This window comes from Tribolium castaneum, chromosome 4 (genome assembly GCF_031307605.1).
Source record: "Tribolium castaneum strain GA2 chromosome 4, icTriCast1.1, whole genome shotgun sequence".
Taxonomy (NCBI): domain Eukaryota; kingdom Metazoa; phylum Arthropoda; class Insecta; order Coleoptera; family Tenebrionidae; genus Tribolium; species Tribolium castaneum.
In genome coordinates, this window is record NC_087397.1 from 16,755,797 (window position 1) to 16,773,470 (window position 17,674).

Consider the following 17,674-nt stretch of genomic DNA (forward strand, 5'->3'; position numbering starts at 1 on the left):
CTCCTTTTTTCTCTACTAAAGTGTTAGACCCAATTAATTTGGTTTAATATCGGTTTTTCAAACATTTTATTTTAAGAAAATTTTTGTTAAAGATTATTTATATCCAACTCTATAACTCGCTTATGGTTGGTCCTACAAAAAAATGCAAATAACTATTTTGTAGGAAATTTTATCAGCTTTAATTTTGAAAGAAAGATAAAATTTGATAGGTGCAACTGTTTTCGAGATATAAGCAAAAAACCAAGAAGAAAACTGTAACTGTTACTGAACAAAAATGTAATTCAGTTTTCAATGTTTGAGACGATGACAAAAATGCAGCATTTAAAAACGACTCTGAAGACTTCAGTGACTTTTATGTCACCTTCTTTTTCTTCTAATAAAGTATTAGACCCAATAAATTAAGTGTATTTTAAATCACAATGCATTTTCTGTTAAAGAACTTTTGTTTTAAATATTAATTATTTTCAAACTTATATCTCGCTTATGGCTAGTCCTACATGAAAAATGCAAATAACTATTTTGTAGGAAATTTTATCAGCTTGAATTTTAAAAGAAAGATAAAAATTGATAGGAGTAACTGTTTTCGAGATATAAGCAAAAAACCAATAAGAAAACTGTAACTGTTACTGAACAAAAAGGTAATTCAGTTTTCAATGTTTGAAACGATGACAAAAATGCAGCATTTAAAAACGACTCTGAAGACTTCAGTGACTTTTATGTCACCTCCTTTTTCTTCTAATAAAGTATTGGACCCAATAAATTAAGTGTATTTTAAATCACAAGACATTTTCTGTTAAAGCACTTTTTTTTAAATATTAATTATTTTCAAACTTATATCTCGCTTATGGCTAGTCCTACATGAAAAATGCAAATAACTATTTTGTGGGAAATTTTATTAGCTTTAATTTTGGTAAAAAAATAAAAATTGATAGGTGGAACTGTTTTCGAGACATAAGCAAGAAACGATAAAACTGTTACCTTAATTAAGCGCTTGCATATAAGCAAATTTAGTACTATTAGTATTATTATTATTAATGTTATTGTTATTAATATGACGACTAAAAACGACTCTGAAGACTTTGGTGACATTTATGTCTTCTCCTTTTTCCTATACTAAAGTGTTAGACTCAATTAATTTAGTTTAATTTCGGTTTTTCAAACATTTTTTTTTAAAGCTAATTTTTGTTAAAGATTATTTATATCCAACTCTATAACTCGCTTATGGTTGGTCTTACAAAAGAAATGCAAATAACTATTTTGTAGAAAATTTTATCAGCTTTAATTTTGAAAGAAAGATAAAAATTGATAGAAGTAATTGTTTTCGAGATATAAGCAAAAAACCAAAGTGAAAACTGTTACAGTTACTGAACAAAAATGTAATTCAGTTTTCAATGTTTGAGACGAAGGCAAAAATGCAGCATTTGAAAACGACTCTGAAGACTTCAGCGACTTTTATGTCACCTCCTTTTTCTTCTAATAAAGTATTGGACCCAATAAATTAAGTGTGTTTTAAATCACAAGACATTTTTTGTTAAAGCACTTTTTTTTTTAATATTGATTATTTTCAAACTTATATCTCGCTTATGGTTAGTCCTACATGAAAAATGCAAAAAACTATTTTGTAGGAAATTTTATCAGCTTTAATTTTAGTAAATAGATAAAAATTGATAGGAGTAACTGTTTTCGAGATATAAGCAAGAAACCAAATAACTGTCACCTTAATTAAGCGTTTGCATACAAGCAAATTTAGTACGATTAGTACTATTATTATTAAGGTTATTGTTATTAGTTTGACGATTAAAGACGACTCTGAAATCTTTAGTGACGTTTATGTCTTCTCCTTTTTCCTCTACTAAAGTGTTAGACACAATTAATTTAGTTTAATTTCAGTATTTCAAACATTTTATTTTAAAGCAAATTTTTGTTAAATATTATTTATATCCATCTTTATAACTCGCTTATACTTGGTCCTACAAGAAAAATGCAAATAACTATTTTGTAGGAAATTTTATCAGCTTTAATTTTTGTAAAAAGATAAAAATTGATAGGAGTAACTGTTTTCGAGATATAAGCAAGAAACCAAAAAACTGTCACCTTAATTAAGCGTTTGCATACAAGCAAATTTAGTACTATTAGTATTATTATTATTAATGTTATTGTTATTTGTATGACGATTAAAGGCGACTCTGAAACCTTTAGTGACTTTTATGTTTTTTCCTTTTTCCTCTACTAAAGTGTTAGACACAATTAATTTAGTTTAATTTCAGTATTTCAAACATTTTATTTTAAAGCAAATTTTTGTTAAATATTATTTATATCCATCTTTATAACTCGCTTATACTTGGTCCTACAAGAAAAATGCAAATAACTATTTTGTAGGAAATTTTATCAGCTTTAATTTTTGTAAAAAGATAAAAATTGATAGGAGTAACTGTTTTCGAGATATAAGCAAGAAACCAAAAAACTGTCACCTTAATTAAGCGTTTGCATACAAGCAAATTTAGTACTATTAGTATTATTATTATTAATGTTATTGTTATTAGTATGACGATTAAAGACGTCTCTGAAACCTTTAGTGACTTTTATGTGTCCTCCTTTTTCCACCACTAAAGTGTTAGACACAATTAATTTAGTTTAATTTCAGTATTTCATACATTTTATTTTAAAGCAAATTTTTGTTAAATATTATTTATATCCATCTTTATAACTCACTTATACTTGGTCTTACAAGAAAAATGCAAATAACTATTTTGTAGGAAATTTTATCAGCTTTAATTTTAGTAAAAAGTTAAAAATTGATAGGAGTAACTGTTTTCGAGATATAAGCAAGAAACCAAAAAACTGTTACCTTAATAAAGCGCTTGCATATAAGCAAATTTAGTACTATTAGTATTATTATTATTAATGTTATTGTTATTAGTATGACGATTAAAGACGACTCTGAAACCTTTAGTGACTTTTATGTCTTCTCCTTTTTCCTCTACTAAAGTGTTAGACACAATTAATTTAGTTTAATTTCAGTATTTCAAACATTTTATTTTAAAGCAAATTTTTGTTAAATATTATTTATATCCATCTTTATAACTCGCTTATACTTGGTCCTAGAAGAAAAATGCAAATAACTATTTTGTAGGAAATTTTATCAGCTTTAATTTTAGTAAAAAAATAAAAATTGATAGGAGTAACTGTTTTCGAAATATAAGCAAGAAACTGTTACCTTAATTAAGCGCTTGCATAGAAGCAAATTTAGTAATATTAGTATTATTATTATTAATGTTATTGTTACTAATATGACGACTAAAAACGACTCTCAAGACTTTGGTGACTTTTATGTCTTCTCCTTTTTCCTCTACTAAAGTGTTAGACACAATTAATTTAGTTTAATTTCGGTTTTTCAAACATTTTATTTTAAAGCAAATTTTTGTTAAAGATTATTTATATCCAACTCTATAACTCGCTTATGGTTGGTCCTACAAGAAAAATGCAAATAACTCTTTTGTAGGAAATTTTATTAGCTTGAATTTTGAAAAAAGATAAAAATTGATAGGAGTAACTGTTTTCGAGATATAAGCAAAAAACCAATAAGAAAACTGTAACTGTTACTGAACAAAAATGTAATTCAGTTTTCAATGTTTGAGACAAAGACGAAAATGCAGCATTTAAAATCGACTCTGAAGACTTCAGTGACTTTTATGTCACCTCCTTTTTCTTCTAATAAAGTATTGGACCCATTAAATTAAGTGTATTTTAAATCACAAGACATTTTCTGTTAAAGCACTTTTTTTTTAAATATTAATTATTTTCAAACTTACATTTCGCTTATGGTTAGTCCTACATAAAAAATGCAAATTACTATTTTGTAGGAAATTTTATCAGCTTTAATTTTAGTAAAAAGATAAAAATTAATAGGAGTAACTGTTTTCGAGATATAAGCAAGAAACCAAAAAACTGTAACCTTAATTAAGCGCTTGCATATAAGCAAATTTAGTACTAAAAACCACTCTGAAGACTTTGGTGACTTTTATGTCTTCTCCTTTTTTCTCTACTAAAGTGTTAGACCCAATTAATTTGGTTTAATATCGGTTTTTCAAACATTTTGTTTTAAAGAAAATTTTTGTTAAAGATTATTTATATCCAACTCTATAACTCGCTTATGGTTGGTCCTACAAAAAAATGCAAATAACTATTTTGTAGGAAATTTTATCAGCTTTAATTTTGAAAAAAAGATAAAAATTGATAGGAGTAACTGTTTTCGAGATATAAGAAAGAAGCCAAAAAACTGTTACCTTAATAAAGCGCTTGCATATAAGCAAATTTAGTACTATTAGTATTATTATTATTAATGTTATTGTTATTAATATGACGATTAAAAACGACTCTGAAGTCTTTGGTGACTTTTACGTCTCCTCCTTTTTCCTCTACTAAAGTGTTAGACCCAATTAATTTAGTTTAATTTCGGTTTTTCAAACATTTTATTTTAAAGCAAATTTTTGTTAAAGATTATTTATATCCAACTCTATAACTCGCTTATGGTTGGTCCTACAAAAAAAATGCTAAAAAATATTTTGTAGGAAATTTTATCAGCTTTAATTTTGAAGGAAAGATAAAAATTTATAGGAGTAACTGTTTTCGAGATATAAGCAAGAAACCAAAAAACTGTCACCTTAATTAAGCGTTTGCATACAAGCAAATTTAGTACTATTAGTATTATTATTATTAATGTTATTGTTATTAGTATGACGATTAAAGACGTCTCTGAAACCTTTAGTGACTTTTATGTGTCCTCCTTTTTCCACCACTAAAGTGTTAGACACAATTAATTTAGTTTAATTTCAGTATTTCATACATTTTATTTTAAAGCAAATTTTTGTTAAATATTATTTATATCCATCTTTATAACTCGCTTATACTTGGTCTTACAAGAAAAATGCAAATAACTATTTTGTAGGAAATTTTATCAGCTTTAATTTTAGTAAAAAGTTAAAAATTGATAGGAGTAACTGTTTTCGAGATATAAGCAAGAAACCAAAAAACTGTTACCTTAATAAAGCGCTTGCATATAAGCAAATTTAGTACTATTAGTATTATTATTATTAATGTTATTGTTATTAGTATGACGATTAAAGACGACTCTGAAACCTTTAGTGACTTTTATGTCTTCTCCTTTTTCCTCTACTAAAGTGTTAGACACAATTAATTTAGTTTAATTTCAGTATTTCAAACATTTTATTTTAAAGCAAATTTTTGTTAAATATTATTTATATCCATCTTTATAACTCGCTTATACTTGGTCCTAGAAGAAAAATGCAAATAACTATTTTGTAGGAAATTTTATCAGCTTTAATTTTAGTAAAAAAATAAAAATTGATAGGAGTAACTGTTTTCGAAATATAAGCAAGAAACTGTTACCTTAATTAAGCGCTTGCATAGAAGCAAATTTAGTAATATTAGTATTATTATTATTAATGTTATTGTTACTAATATGACGACTAAAAACGACTCTCAAGACTTTGGTGACTTTTATGTCTTCTCCTTTTTCCTCTACTAAAGTGTTAGACACAATTAATTTAGTTTAATTTCGGTTTTTCAAACATTTTATTTTAAAGCAAATTTTTGTTAAAGATTATTTATATCCAACTCTATAACTCGCTTATGGTTGGTCCTACAAGAAAAATGCAAATAACTCTTTTGTAGGAAATTTTATTAGCTTGAATTTTGAAAAAAGATAAAAATTGATAGGAGTAACTGTTTTCGAGATATAAGCAAAAAACCAATAAGAAAACTGTAACTGTTACTGAACAAAAATGTAATTCAGTTTTCAATGTTTGAGACAAAGACGAAAATGCAGCATTTAAAATCGACTCTGAAGACTTCAGTGACTTTTATGTCACCTCCTTTTTCTTCTAATAAAGTATTGGACCCATTAAATTAAGTGTATTTTAAATCACAAGACATTTTCTGTTAAAGCACTTTTTTTTTAAATATTAATTATTTTCAAACTTACATTTCGCTTATGGTTAGTCCTACATAAAAAATGCAAATTACTATTTTGTAGGAAATTTTATCAGCTTTAATTTTAGTAAAAAGATAAAAATTAATAGGAGTAACTGTTTTCGAGATATAAGCAAGAAACCAAAAAACTGTAACCTTTATTAAGCGCTTGCATATAAGCAAATTTAGTACTAAAAACCACTCTGAAGACTTTGGTGACTTTTATGTCTTCTCCTTTTTTCTCTACTAAAGTGTTAGACCCAATTAATTTGGTTTAATATCGGTTTTTCAAACATTTTGTTTTAAAGAAAATTTTTGTTAAAGATTATTTATATCCAACTCTATAACTCGCTTATGGTTGGTCCTACAAAAAAATGCAAATAACTATTTTGTAGGAAATTTTATCAGCTTTAATTTTGAAAAAAAGATAAAAATTGATAGGAGTAACTGTTTTCGAGATATAAGAAAGAAGCCAAAAAACTGTTACCTTAATAAAGCGCTTGCATATAAGCAAATTTAGTACTATTAGTATTATTATTATTAATGTTATTGTTATTAATATGACGATTAAAAACGACTCTGAAGTCTTTGGTGACTTTTACGTCTCCTCCTTTTTCCTCTACTAAAGTGTTAGACCCAATTAATTTAGTTTAATTTCGGTTTTTCAAACATTTTATTTTAAAGCAAATTTTTGTTAAAGATTATTTATATCCAACTCTATAACTCGCTTATGGTTGGTCCTACAAAAAAAATGCTAAAAAATATTTTGTAGGAAATTTTATCAGCTTTAATTTTGAAGGAAAGATAAAAATTTATAGGAGTAACTGTTTTCGAGATATAAGCAAAAAACCAATAAGAAAACTGTAACTGTTACTGAACAAAAATGTAATTCAGTTTTCAATGTTTGAGACAAAGACGAAAATGCAGCATTTAAAATCGACTCTAAAGACTTCAGTGACTTTTACGTCACCTCCTTTTTCTTCTAATAAAGTATTGGACCCATTAAATTAAGTGTATTTTAAATCACAAGACATTTTCTGTTAAAGCACTTTATTTTTAAATATTAATTATTTTCAAACTTACATCTCGCTTATGGTTAGTCCTACATGAAAAATGCAAATTACTATTTTGTTGGAAATTTTATCAGCTTTAATTTTAGTAAAAAGATAAAAATTAATAAGAGTAACTGTTTTCGAGATATAAGCAAAAAACAAAAAAACTGTTACCTTAATTAAGCGCTTGCATATAAGCAAATTTAGTACTACTAGTATTGTTATTATAAATGTTATTGTTATTAATATGACGACTAAAGACAACTCTAAGACTTTAGTGACTTTTATGTCTCCTCCTTTTTCTTTTACTAAAGTGTTAGACACAATTAATTTAGTTTAATTTCAGTTTTTCAAACATTTTATTTTAAAGCAAATTTTTGTTAAATATTATTTAAATCCAACTCTATAACTCGCTTATGGTTGGTCCTACAAGAAAAATGCAAATAACGATTTTGTAGGAAATTTTATCAGCTTTAATTTTGAAAAAAAGATAAAAATTGATAGGAGTAATTGTTTTCGAGATATAAGCAAGAAACCAAAAAACTGTTACCTTAATTAAGCGCTTGCATATAAGCAAATTTAGTACTAAAAACAACTCTGAAGACTTTGGTGACTTTTATGTCTTCTCCTTTTTTCTCTACTAAAGTGTTAGACCCAATTAATTTAGTTTAATATCGGTTTTTTAAACATTTTATTTTAAAGCAAATTTTTGTTAAAGATTATTTATATCCAACTCACTAACTCGCTTATGGTTGGTCCTACAAAAAAATGCAAATAACTATTTTGTAGGAAATTTTATCAGCTTTAATTTTGAAACAAGATAAAAATTGATAGGGGTAACTGTTTTCGAGATATAAGCAAGAAACCAAAAAACTGTTACCTTAATTAAGCGTTTGCATATAAGCAAATTTAGTACTATTAGTATTATTATTATTAATGTTATTGTTATAAATATGACGACTAAAGACGACTCTGAAACATTTAGTGACTTTTATGTCTTCTCCTTTTTCCTCTTCTAATTTTTGTTAAATATTAAAAACTATAAAATGGCTTAGATTGCCTAAAAACACAGATCACACATGATCTTTTGCATAGTAATGAGAAAACGCTCATGTAACACACAAAATAAGCTCCATTTTTTCTTATTAAAAGTATTATTATTATTATTACTTTTGTTACTATTACTATTATTATTATTATTATTATTATTGTTAATATTATTATTATTATTTATATTATTATTATTATTAACTTTTGTATAGTAAATGTTTTTATACCAGTTTTAAAATGAGTTATTATTTTTAGAAAATTTCTTGCCTAAAAACACAGATCACAGTTGATTTCTTGCATAGAAATGAGAAAACACTCATATAACACACAAAATAAGCTCCATTTTTGCTTAGAAAACTAAGCATACTTTTATTACTATTATTATTATTTTTATTATTATTATTATAATTGTTATTATTAAAAACCGATTATAACTTTTGTATAGTATTGTTTTTATACCAGTTTTAAAATGAGTGATTAATTTTAGCCAATTTCTTGCCTAAAAACTATAAAATGGCTTAGATTGCCTAAAAACACAGATCACACATGATCTTTTGCATAGAAATGAGAAAACGCTCATATAACACAAAATAAGCTTTATTTTTGCTTAGAAAACTAAGCTTAATTTTGTTACTACTATTATTATTATTTTTATTATTATTATTATTACTAATATTTTTATTATTATTACTATTATTATTATTATGATTATTATTATTATTATGATTATTATTATTATTATTATTATTATTAATATTATTATTATTAAAAACCGATTATAACTTTTGTATACTAAATGTTTTTATACCAGTTTTAAAATGAGTTATTAATTTTAGACAATTTCTTGCCTAAAAACACAGATCACAGATGATCTCTTGCCTAGAAATAAGAAAACGCTCAAATTACTAAAATTAAAGCTGATAAAATTTCCTACAAAATAGTTATTTGCATTTTTCATGTAGGACTAACCATAAGCGAGATATAAGTTTGAAAATAGTTAATATTTAAAAAAAAAGTTCTTTAACAAAAAATGTCTTGTGATTAAAATACACTTAATTTAATGGGTCCAATACTTTATTAGAAGAAAAAGGAGGTGACATAAAAGTCACCAAAGTCTTGAGAGTCGTTTTTAGTCGTCATATTAATAACAATAACATTAATAATAATAATACTAATAGTACTAAATTTGTATATATGCAAGCGCTTAATTAAGGTTACAGTTTCTTGCTTATATCCCGAAAACAGTTACTCCTATCAATTTTTATCTTTTTTTCAAAATTAAAGCTGATAAAATTTCCTACAAAATAGTTATTTGCATTTTTCTTGTAGGACCAAGTATAAGCGAGTTATAAAGATGGATATAAATAATATTTAACAAAAATTTGCTTTAAAATAAAATGTTTGAAATACTGAAATTAAACTAAATTAATTGTGTCTAACACTTTAGTAGAGGAAAAAGGAGAAGACATAAAAGTCACTAAAGGTTTCAGAGTCGTCTTTAATCGTCATACTAATAACAATAACATTAATAATAATAATACTAATAGTACTAAATTTGCTTATATGCAAGCGCTTTATTAAGGTAACAGTTTTTTGGTTTCTTGCTTATATCTCGAAAACAGTTACTCCTATCAATTTTTAACTTTTTACTAAAATTAAAGCTGATAAAATTTCCTACAAAATAGTTTTTTGCATTTTTCATGTAGGACTAACCATAAGCGAGATATAAGTTTGAAAATAATTAATATTTAAAAAAAAAGTGCTTTAACAGAAAATGTCTTGTGATTTAAAATACACTTAATTTTATGGGTCCAATACTTTATTAGAAGAAAAAGGAGGTGACATAAAAGTCACCAAAGTCTTGAGAGTCGTTTTTAGTCGTCATATTAATAACAATAACATTAATAATAATAATACTAATAGTACTAAATTTGCTTATATGCAAGCGCTTAATTAAGGTAACAGTTTCTTGCTTATATCTCGAAAACAGTTACTCCTATCAATTTTTATTTTTTTACTAAAATTAAAGCTGATAAAATTTCCTACAAAATAGTTATTTGCATTTTTTATGTAAGACTAACCATAAGCGAGATATAAGTTTGAAAATAATTAATATTTTAAAAAAAAGTGCTTTAACAGAAAATGTTTTGTGATTTAAAATACATTTAATTTATAAGGTCCAATACTTTATTAGAAGAAAAAAGAGGTGACATATAAGTCACTGAAGTCTTCAGAGTCGATTTTAAATGCTGCATTTTCGTCTTCGTCTCAAACATTGAAAACTGAGTTATATTTTTGTTCAGTAACAGTTTCAGTTTTCTTATTGGTTTTTTGCTTATATCTCGAAAACAGTCACTCCTATCAATTTTTATCTTTTTTTCAAAATTAAAGCTGATAAAATTTCCTACAAAATAGTTATTTTTATTTTTCTTGTAGGACCAACCATAAGCGAGTTATAGAGTTGGATATAAATAATATTTAACAAAAATTTGCTTTAAAATAAAATGCTTGAAAAACCGGAATTAAACTAAATTAATTGTGTCTTCCACTTTAGTAGAGGAAAAAGGAGAAGACATAAAAGTCACTAAATGTTTCAGAGTCGTCTTTAGTCGTCATATTAATAACAATAACATTAATAATAATAATACTAATAGTACTAAATTTGCTTATATGCAAACGCTTAATTAAGGTAACAGTTTTCTGGTTTCTTGCTTATATCTCGAAAACAGTTACTCCTATCAATTTTTATCGTTTTTTCGAAATTAAAGCTGATAAAATTTCCCACAAAATTGTTATTTGCATTTTTTTGTAGGACAAACCATAAGCGAGTTATAGAGTTGAATATAAATATTCTTTAACAAAAATTTGTTTTAAAATAAAATTTTTGAGAAACCGATATTACACTAAATTAATTGGGTCTAACACTTTAGTAGAGGAAAAAGGAGATGACATAAAAGTCACCAAAGTCTTCAGAGTTGTTTTTAGTACTAAATTCGCTTATATGCAAGCGCTTAATTAAGGTAACAGTTTTTTGGTTTCTTGCTTATATCTCGAAAACAGTTACTCCTATCAATTTTTATCTTTTTACTAAAATTAAAGCTGATAAAATTTCCTACAAAATAGTTATTTGCATTTTTTATGTAAGACTAACCATAAGCGAGATATAAGTTTGAAAATAATTAATATTTAAAAAAAAAGTGCTTTAACAGAAAATGTTTTGTGATTTAAAATACATTTAATTTATAAGGTCCAATACTTTATTAGAAGAAAAAAGAGGTGACATATAAGTCACTGAAGTCTTCAGAGTCGTTTTTAAATGCTGCATTTTTGTCTTCGTCTCAAACATTGAAAACTGAATTACATTTTTGTTCAGGAACAGTTACAGTTTTCTTATTGGTTTTTTGCTTATATCTCGAAAACAGTTACTCCTATCAAATTTTATCTTTTTTCCAAAATTAAAGCTGATAAAATTTCCAACAAAATAGTTATTTACATTTTTCTTGTAGGACCAAGCATAAACGAGTTATAGAGTGAGATATAAATAATATTTAACAAAAATTTGCTTTAAAATAAAATGCTTGAAAAACCGGAATTAAACTAAATTAATTGTGTCTAACACTTTAGTAGAGGAAAAAGGAGAAGACATAAAAGTCACCAACTGTTTCAGAGTCGTCTTTAGTCGTCAAATTAATAACAATAACATTAATAATAATAATACTAATAGTACTAAATTTTCTTATATGCAAACGCTTAGTTTAGGTAACAGATTTTTGGTTTCTTGCTTATATTTCGAAAACAGTTACTCCTATCAATTTTTATCTTTTTACTAAAATTAAAGCTGATAAAATTTCCTACAAAATAGTAATTTGCATTTTTTATGTAGGACTAACCATAAGCGAGATATAAGTTTGAAAATAAATAATATTTAAAAAAAAAGTGCTTTAACAGAAAATGTCTTGTGATTTAAAATACACTTAATTTAATGAGTCCAATACTTTATTAGAAGAAAAAGGAGGTGACATAAACGTCACTGAAGTCTTCAGAGTCGATTTTAAATGGTGCATTTTCGTCTTTATCTCAAACATTGAAAACTGAATTACATTTTTGTTCAGTAACAGTTACAGTTTTTTTATTGGTTTTTTGCTTATATCTCGAAAACAGTTACTCCTATCAATTTTTATCTTTCTTTCAAGATTAAAGCTGATAAAATTTCCTAAAAAATAGTTATTTGCATTTTTCTTGTAGGACCAACCATAAGCGAGTTATAGAGTTGGATATAAATAGTATTTAACAAAAACTTGCTTTAAAATAAAGTGTTTGAAAAACTAAAATTAAACTAAATTAATTGTGTCTAACACTTTAGTTGAGGAAAAAGGAGAAGACATTAAAGTCACTAAAGGTTTCAGAGTCGTCTTTAGTCGTCATATTAATAACAATAACATTAATAATAATAATACTAATAGTACTAAATTTGCTTATATGCAAGCGCTTAATTAAGGTAACAGTTTCTTGCTTATATCTCGAAAACAGTTACTTCTATCAATTTTTATCTTTTTGCAAACATTAAAGCTGATAAAATTTCCTACAAAATAGTTATTTGAATTTTTCATGTAAGACTAACCATAAGCGAGATATAAGTTTGAAAATAATTAATATTTAAAAAAAAGTGCTTTAACAGAAAATGTTTTGTGATTTAAAATACACTTAATTTATTAGGTCCAATACTTTATTAGAAGAAAAAGGAGGTGACATATAAGTCACTGAAGTCTTCAGAGTCGATTTTAAATGCTGCATTTTCGTCTTCGTCTCAAACATTGAAAACTGAATTACATTTTTGTTCATAGTAATAGATTTATTGCCATATTTAGGTAAAATCCCAAGAATTTTACCGATGTGACGTTGGTGGGTTTTGAAGATATAAATAGTTCCTGAGTCTTGTCTCCATTGAGTTTCAGTTTATTTGCTGTGAACCATTCATTGGCATCTTCAAGGATTTTTCTCATTTTTGGTTTTAGCGTATCCTCTGTTTCTTCTTTGATGCAGAAGGAAGTGTCGTCCGCATATAGACACTGTCCATCCACTCTCATATTGATAGGCAAGTCATTTACATAGATTATAAATAGCAGTGGACCGAGGATTGATCCCTGGGGCACTCCACACCTTGTTGGCAGAGGCTTTGACCATTTTTCATTCCATTTTACTATCTGGGTTCTATTTTCAAGGTAGGACTTAAAAATTTCTTGCGTGATCCCTCGTATCCCATAGTGTTGTAATTTTTGTAGAATCAACTTGTGTGGCAGGGTGTCAAACGCTTTGCTTAGATCGCACATCGCTACTTCTACCATTTCTCGGTTATCTAGGGCTCTTGTTATTTTCTTGTATAGATCCAATGCTGCAGTAATGGTTGATCTACCACTTCTATAGCCATGTTGTGACTCACTAAATAAGTCATTTTGCTCAAGATACTTCATTAAACGATTCTTCAGAGCAGCCTCGAAGACTTTTGAAATTGTAGGTAGAATAGAGATTGGTCTAAATTTGTTGATGTTTTCTACTTCGCCTTTTTCTTTTGGAACCGGAATAATTTTTGCCACCTTTAACTCGTCAGGAAAGTATCCTTCAATAAAACTTTTGTTTATGAGCATAGTAAGTGGATTTGTAATTTCTAGGAGTATTTCTTTCAAAAATGACGTAGACATATCGTACACATCTTTGGAGTTTTTGCATTTTAAGGATCTTATCAGTCTTGTGACCTCTTCTTCACTAACAGGCGCTAACCAAAACGATTTTGCATTGCTTTTACACGCCTTGAGGAAATCACAAGGATCTTTGTCGATTTTTTTTATACTGTCTGACGTTTTCTCTCCTATCGTGGCAAAGTAGAGATTGAGGTCGTCGGCATTCAATTTGCATTCTTTGGTATTGCTTGTCTTCGTTTTTGTATTGATGATTTTCCAAATGGCTTTTTGCTTATTATCAGCATTGTTTAGGATATAAGCGTTGTAGTTTCTGTGGTTTTCTTCAATTTCTTGGAAGTAGCTGCGTTTATATGACTTGAAGACCTCAGCTGATTGTTGGCTTTTCTCAACTCTTGCTATTGTTTGTAGAGCTTCTAGTGTATTTTTCATACTCATGATTTTTTTACTAATCCACGTAGGTCTCTTATTGAATTTTGGTTTATTAATTTTTTCTTTTCTAGGGAAGAATTTGTCAAAGGCAGCTGTCAGAGTTGTATGGAAGACAGTGTAGGCCTCTTTTGCATTACGGTGTTTGAAGACACGAGCCCACTCAATTCCGGTTAAGTACTCCTTAAAGTAGTAAGTATTCTGTTCATTTATTCTTCTGTATATATGTTTTTCTGGTTTTCTAGGTTCTTGCACTGGGTTCTTAATCTTCAGGACTTGACAGTAGTGATCAGACATGCACCAACTTTTTGTCTCTTTTGAGAAGATTTCTTCTATGTTAATATTTGAAAATATATTATCTATGCAGCTAGAAGAAGTTTCAGTTGTTCTAGATGCCTCTCTCATTAGTGGTTGCATACCATATGTTGTGAAAGTTTCGATTAATAAAGATTGTTCGACGCCATCCTTGAGAATATTGGTGTTAAAGTCCCCAGCGACAATGTATCGTCTAGAGTGGTTCCTTTGTGTCAGGTTTTCTAGTGCTTCATTAATTTTATCTATGAAGTGCTTGAAGTTCTGATTTGGAGATCGATATACCGCCATTATTATTAAGTTTTTTGAAGGAATCTCAGCAGCTGAGATTTCTGCAGTGAATTCTTCACATAGGGGTCTAATGCCTTCAATATTTTTTGCGGAAATACCCTCCCTTGTTGCTATTAAGGATCCGCCATGCTGGTTAAGTGATCTGCTAAAGTGGCTTATAATATTATATCCTGGGATGGTTAAGCTTTCCAGGGTGTTGTCCTTGCACCAGTGCTCAGTGATAATTACAATGTCTACTTCGTCTTCTGTTAACTGTATAGTCAGTGCGTCTATTTTTTTCGATAGTGATTGTATGTTATAGTTTATTATTGTGGTTAGGTTTTCAAAACCTACCGATTTGTTGGGGTCTTCGAAAAAACTTGAACCTCTGTATGGTTAGGTTTTCGGGCCACGACTCAGGTTTCATCATTTCTTCTACTAATTCAAATCGTAGTCCAACTTTAAAGGATTTATTTTGACTCTTATTGTTGATGTGCTTGGGTAGTTCTTCCACAGTGAAATGTTCATCAGGATGTAGTTGTTTGAGATAATTTGATACTTTATCTTCTGTCGTAGTACTTGTTGCACGGCCAACAAACAGCCATCCCATCTTACGGGCGCCTCTGAAGCCGTCAGCCTCATCTACTCTAGCTGTCCCTGTGATTACGTCCTGTTTCGATTTTTTTGCAACCTTTGTCCTGATGTCTTTTTCTTTTTCGTCGTTTCGTTGGTTTAATGATTGGCTTGTTTCGGGTTTTTTGTCCTGGACTGTGTTACCCTCCTTGTCAACTTGTTTTTTTTGCTTGTTGTTTTCTATCACCCTGTCAGATGGCTTGTTACTTTTTTTCTGAGCTTTTACGTTCGTCAGGTTTTCTCTTTCTTGGTTTGTGATGACATCTGTGTGTCCTTTGTTGGATCTTGTTATTGGTTTGGACGATTTGGTTTGTGACTCCGCTAACAGCTGATCTAACCTTTGTATTGTTCCGTTTTGATTTTGTATTTGTTTCAGACAGTCGTCAATTTTTCCCTTAAGGTTACTTACAATATCTATAAGGTGTCTCATCGCTTCCTCTTGCGAGGGTCTGATTCTGCAGGAGTCGCACACCCATTTGATATTTTCCTTGTAGTTATCTAGTACCTTGATTTCTCCAGGTTTGTATGGGCTGCATGCATAGTGAATGCATGTGTTGCACTTTCCATAACAAAGGATCACTTTGTCGATGTTTATATTTACTGTTTCACGGCACTGTTTACAGACGTGTGTCGTGGTCGCCATTTTCCTTATACTCTCAAGCGACAAGCGACAGTAACAGTTACAGTTTTCTTATTGGTTTTTTGCTTATATCTCGAAAACAGTTACTCCTATCAATTTTTATCTTTCTTTTAAAATTAAAGCTGATAAAATTTCCTACAAAATAGTTATTTGCATTTTTCTTGTAGGACCAACCATAAGCGAGTTATAGAGTTGGATTTAAATAATATTTAACAAAAACTTGCTTTAAAATAAAATGTTTGAAAAACTAAAATTAAACTAAATTAATTGTGTCTAACACTTTAGTAGAGGAAAAAGGAGAAGACATAAAAGTCACTAAAGGTTTCAGAGTCGTCTTTAATCGTCATAATAATAACAATAACATTAATAATAATAATACTAATAGTACCAAATTTGCTTACATGCAAACGCTTAATTAAGGTAACAGTTTTTTGGTTTCTTGCTTATATCTCGAAAACAGTTACTTATATCAAAATTATCTTTTTACTAAAATTAAAGCTGATAAAATTTCCTACAAAATAGTTATTTGCATTTTTCATGTAAGACTAACCATAAGCGAGATATAAGTTTAAAAATTATTAATATTTAAAAAAAAAGTGCTTTAACAGAAAATGTCTTGTGATTTAAAATACACTTAATTTATTGGGTCAAATACTTTATTAGAAGAAAAAGGAGGTGACATAAAAGTCGCTGAAGTCTTCAGAGTCGTTTTTAAATGCTGCATTTTCGTCTTCGTCTCAAACATTGAAAACTGAATAACATTTTTGTTCAGTAACTGTTACAGTTTTCACTTTGGTTTTTAGCTTATATCTCGAAAACAATTACTCCTATCAATTTTTATCTTTCTTTCAAAATTAAAGCTGATAAAATTTCCTACAAAATAGTTAATTGCATTTCTTTTGTAAGACCAACCATAAGCGAGTTATCGAGTTGGATATAAATAATCTTTAACAAAAATTTGCTTTAAAATAAAATGTTTGAAAAACCGAAATTAAACTAAATTAATTGAGTCTAACACATTTGTATAGGAAAAAGGGGAAGACATAAAAGTCACCAAAGTCTTCAGAGTCGTTTTTAGTCGTCATATTAATAACAATAACATCAATAATAATAATACTAATAGTACTAAATTTGCTTATATGCAAGCGCTTAATTAAGGTAACAGTTTTTTGGTTTCTTGTTTATATCTCGAAAGCAGTTACTCCTATCAATTTTTACCTTTTTACTAAAATTAAAGCTGATAAAATTTCCTACAAATTAGTTATTTGCATTTTTCATGTAGGACTAACCATAAGCGAGATATAAGTTTGAAAATAATTAATATTTGAAACAAATGTGCTTTAACAGAAAATGCCTTGTGATTTAAAATACACTTAATTTATTGGGTCCAATACTTTATTAGAAGAAAAAGGAGGTGACATAAAAGTCACTGAAGTCTTCAGAGTCGTTTTTAAATGCTGCATTTTTGTCATCGTCTCAAACATTGAAAACTATATTACATTTTTGTTCAGTAACAGTTACAGTTTTCTTATTGGTTTTTTGCTTATATCTCGAAAACAGTTACTCCTATCAATTTTTATCTTTTTTTCAAAATTCAAGCC

General features: G+C 27.7%; 1 long non-coding RNA gene across 1 annotated transcript; it reads left to right on the plus strand.

The window, feature by feature from the left end:
• Nucleotides 1-12,961: 12,961 nt before the first annotated feature.
• Nucleotides 12,962-14,681, plus strand: LOC135265939 (uncharacterized). The gene is made up of 3 exons (XR_010333819.1): nucleotides 12,962-13,315; nucleotides 14,293-14,410; nucleotides 14,464-14,681. It is a non-coding gene; the product is annotated as an uncharacterized LOC135265939 (long non-coding RNA).
• Nucleotides 14,682-17,674: the final 2,993 nt, after the last annotated feature.